We start from the raw sequence: 4655 nt of genomic DNA, 5'->3' as shown, positions 1-4655 counted from the left end.
AGAAGGAGCAGAAGCGGGAGTAGGAGCACGAGCGGGAGAAGGAGCAGGAGGTGGAGTGGAACAGGAGGGGGAGGAGGAGGAGGAGGAGAAGGAGCAGGAGCTGGAGATGGAGCAGGAGTGGAGACGGAGCAGGAGAAGAAGAAGGAGCAGGAGGAGGAGCAGGAGCAGGAGGAGGAGTAGCAGCAGGAGGAGAAGAAGGAGCAGGAGGAGGAGGAGCAGGAGGAGGAGCAGGAGCAGGAGGTGGAGTTGGAGCAGGAGTGGAGAAGGAGCAGGAGAAGAAGAAGGAGCAGGAGCAGAAGGAGGAGTAGCCGCAGGAGGAGGAGAAGGAGCAGGAGGAGGAGGAGCAGGAAGAGAAGCAGGAGCAGGAGTGGAGAAGGAGCAGGAGAAGAAGGAGGAGCAGGAGGAGGAGTAGAAGAAGGAGGAGGAGAAGGAGCAGGAGGTGGAGAAGGCGCAAGATGAGGAGAAGGAGAAGGAGGAGGAGAAGGAGCAGGACATGGAGAAGGAGCAGGAGATGGAGAAGGAGCAGGAGGTGGCGAAGGTGCAGGATTTTTTAGAGAAGGAGCAGGAGCTGGAGATGGAGCAGGAGTGGAGACGGAGCAGGAGAAGAAGAAGGAGCAGGAGGAGGAGCAGGAGCAGGAGGAGGAGTAGCAGCTGGAGGAGGAGAAGGAGCAGGAGGAGGAGGAGCAGGAGGAGGAGCAGGAGCAGGAGGCGGAGTTGGAGCAGGAGTGGAGAAGAAGAAGGAGCAGGAGGAGGAGCAGGAGCAGAAGGAGGAGTAGCAGCAGGAGGAGGAGAAGGAGCATGAGGAGGAGGAGCAGGAGGAGGAGCAGGAGCAGGAGTGGAGAAGGAGCAGGAGAAGAAGGAGGAGCAGGAGTAAGAGCAGAAGAAGGAGGAGGAGAAGGAGCAGGAGGTGGAGAATGCGCAAGATGAGGAGAAGGAGCAGAAGGAGGAGAAGGAGCAGGACATGGAGAAGGAGCAGGAGATGGAGAAGGAGCAGCAGGAGGAGAAGGAGGAGAAGATGGAGCAGGAGAAGGTAAATGAGCAGGAGTGGAGAAGGAGCAGGAGGTGGAGAAGGTGCAGGAGGGCAGGAAGGAGCAGGAGGGCGAGGATGAGCAGGAGGTGGATAAGGAGCAGGAGATAGACAAGGAGCAGGAGATGGACAAGGTGCAGGAGGTGGACAAGGAGCAGGAGTAGGATCAGGTGGTGGAGAAGGATCAGGAGGTGGAGATGGGGCAGGAGTGGAAAAGGAGCAGGTGAAGAAGAAGGAGCAGGAGGAGGAGCAGGAGGAGGAGTAGGAGCAGGAGGAGGAGAAGGAGCAGGAGGTGGAGAAGGCGCAAGATGAGGAGAAGGAGCAGGAGGCGGAGAAGGAGCAAGAGGTGGAGAAGGAGCAGGAGGTGGAGATGGAGCAGGAGGGAGACAAGGAGCGGGATGTGGATCAGGAGCAGGAGGAGGAGAAGGAGGAGAAGAAGGAGCAGGAGGTGCTGAATGAGCAGGAGTGGAGAAGGAGCAGGATGTGGAGAAGGAGCAGGAGGTGGTGAAGGAGCAGGAGGGCGAGAAGGAGCAGGAGGGCGAGAATAAGCAGGAGGGCGTGAAGGAGCAGGAGGGCGAGAAGGAGCAGGAGGACGAGAAGGAGCAAGAGGGCGAGAATAAGCAGGAGGGCGTGAAGGAGCAGGAGGGCGAGAAGGAGCAGGAGGACGAGAAGGAGCAAGAGGGCGAGAAGGAGCACCACGTGGACAAGGAGCAGGAGGTGGACAAGGAACAGGATGTGGACAAGGATCAGGAGGTGGATATGGAGCAGGGGGTGGACAAGAAGCAGGAGTTGGAGAAGGAGCAGGAGTTGGAGAAGGAGCAGGAGGTGGTGAAGGAGCAGGAGGGCGAGAAGGAGCAGGAGGGCGAGAATAAGCAGGAGGGCGTGAAGGAGCAGGAGGGCGAGAAGGAGCAGGAGGACGAGAAGGAGCAAGAGGGCGAGAAGGAGCACCACGTGGACAAGGAGCAGGAGGTGGACAAGGAACAGGATGTGGACAAGGATCAGGAGGTGGATATGGAGCAGGGGGTGGACAAGAAGCAGGAGTTGGAGAAGGAGCAGGAGGGGGACGAGGAGCAGGAGGGTAAGAAGGAGCAGGAGGTGGAGAAGGAGCAGGAGGTGAATAAGGAGCAGGAGGTGGATAAGGAGCAGGAGGGGGAGGAGCAGTACGAGGAGGAGAAGGAGCAGGAGCTGGAGATGGAGTAAGAATTGAGAAGGAGCAGGAGGAGAAGTAGGACCAGGCGGAGAAGAAATAGCAGGAGAAGGAGAAGGAGTAGGAGAAGGAGAACGAGCAGGTGGAGGAGAAGGAGCAGGAGGTGGAGATGGAGCAGGAGTGGAGAAGGAGCAGGAGAAGAAGAAGGAGCAGGAGGAGGAACAGGAGGAGGAGTAGGAGCAGGAGGAGGAGAAGTGGCAGGAGGTGGTGACGGCGCAAAATGAGGAGAAGGAGCAGGAGGTGGAAAAGGAGCAGGAGGTGGAGAAGGAGCAGGAGGGAGACAAGGAGCGGGAAGTGGATAAGGAGCAGGAGATGGAGAAGGAGGTGAAGAAGGAGCCGGAGGTGGTGAATGAGCAGGAGTGGAGAAGGAGCAGTAGGTGACGAAGGAGCAGGAGGTGGAGAATGAGCAGGAGGGCGAGAAGGAGCATGAGGGCGAGAATAAGCAGGACGTCGTGAAGAAGCAGGAGGGCGAGAAGGAGCAGGAGGACGAGAAGGAGCAGGAGGGCGAGAAGGATCAGTAGGTGGAAACGGAGCAAGAGGTGCAGAAGGAGCAGGAGGTGGACAAGGATCAGGAGGTGGACACGGAGCAGGAGGTGGACAATGAGCAGGAGGTGGACAAGAATCAGGAGGTGGACATGGAGGAGGAGGTGGACAAGGAGCAGGAGGAGGAGAAGGAGGTGGAGGAGGGGAAGTCGGTGGAGAAGGAGCAGGAGGAGGAGAAGGAACCGGAGGTGGAGAAGAAGCAATAGGAGGAGAAGGAGGAGGAGAAGGTGGAGAAGAAGGATCAGGAGGTGGTGAATGAGCAGGAGTGGAGAAGGAACAGGATGTGGAGAAGGAGCAGGAGGTGGAGAAGGAGCAGGAGGGCGAGAAAGAGCAGGAGGGCGAGAATAAGCAGGAGGGCGAGAAGGAGCAGGAGGGCGAGAAGGAGCAGCAGGGCGAGAAGGAGCAGGAGGGCGAGAAGGAGCAGGAGGACGAGAAGGAGCAGGAGGTGGATATGGAGCAGGAGGTGGACAAGGAGCAGGATGTGGACAAAGAGCAGGATGTGGACAAGGAGCAGGAGGTGGACAAGAAGCAAGAGGTGGAGAAGGAGCAGGAGGGGTAGGAGGAGCAGGAGGGGAGGAAGGTGCAGGAGGGTTAGATGGAGCAGGACGTGGATAAGGAGCAGGAGGGGGAGGAGCAGTACGAGGAGGAGATGGAGCAGGAGCTGGAGATGGAGCAAGAATTGAGAAGGAGCAGGAGAAGTAGCAGCAGGCGGAGAAGAAGGAGCAGGAGAAGGAGAAGGAGCAGGAGAAGGAGAAGGAGCAGGAGGTGGAGAAGGAGCAGGAGGAGGAGAAGGTGCAGGAGGAGGAGAAGGAGCAGGTGGAGGAGAAGGAGCAGGAGGTGGAGATGGAGCAGGACTGAAGAAGCAGCAGGAGAAGAAGACGGAGCAGGAGCAGGAGCAGGAGGAGGAGTAGGAGCAGGAGGAGGAGAAGAAGGGACAGGAGGTGGAGACGGCGCAAAATGAGGAGAAGGAGCAGGAGGTGGAAAAGGACCAGGAGGTGGAGAAGGAGCAGGAGGGAGATAAGGAGCGGGAAGTGGATAAGGAGCAGGAGATGGAGAAGGAGGAGAAGAAGCAGCAGGAGGTGGTGAATGAGCAGGAGGGCGAGAATGAGCAGGAGGGCGAGAAGGAGCAGGAGGGCGAGAAGGAGCACTAGGTGGACAAGGAGCAAGAGGTGCACAAGGAGCAGGAGGTGGACAAGGATCAGGAGGTGGACACGGAGCAGGATGTGGACAAGGAGCAGGAGATGGACAAGAATCAGGAGGTGGACACGGAGGAGGAGGTGGACAAGCAGCAGGAGGAGGAGAAGGAGGTGGAGGAGGAGAAGTCGGTGGAGAATAAGCAGGAGGAGGAGAAGGAACCGGAGGTGGAGAAGAAGGAATATGAGGAGAAGGAGGAGGAGGCGGAGAAGGACCAGGAGGGGGAGTTGGGGAAGGAGCTGGAGAAGAAGCAGGAGGAGAAGAAGGAGCAGGCGGAGGAGAAGGAGCAGGAGGAGGAGAAGGATCAGGAGTGGAGAAGGAGCAGAAGAAGAAGAAGGAGCAGTAGGAGGAGTAGGAGCAGGAGGAGGAGAAGGAGCAGGAGATGGAAAAGGCGCAAGATGAGGAGAAGGAACAGGAGGTGGAGAAGGAGCAGTAGGTGGAGAAGGAGCAGGAGAAGGAGAAGGAGCAGGAGGTGGAGAAGGAGCAAGAGGTGGTGAAGGAGCAGGAGGTGGAGAAGGAGGAGGAGGGAGAAAAGGAGCAGGAGGAAGACAAGGAGCAGGAGTTGGAGAAGGAGCAGGAGGTGGAGAAGGAGCAGGAGGCGGAGAAGGAGCAGGAGGTGGAGTTGGAGCAGGAATGGAGAAAGAGCAGGAGAAGAAAAAGGAGCAGGAGGAGGAGCAGGAGCAG

The sequence above is a fragment of the Heptranchias perlo genome, unplaced genomic scaffold, assembly GCF_035084215.1.
Source record: "Heptranchias perlo isolate sHepPer1 unplaced genomic scaffold, sHepPer1.hap1 HAP1_SCAFFOLD_100, whole genome shotgun sequence".
Lineage (NCBI taxonomy): Eukaryota > Metazoa > Chordata > Chondrichthyes > Hexanchiformes > Hexanchidae > Heptranchias > Heptranchias perlo.
This window is presented reverse-complemented; position numbering follows the sequence as displayed.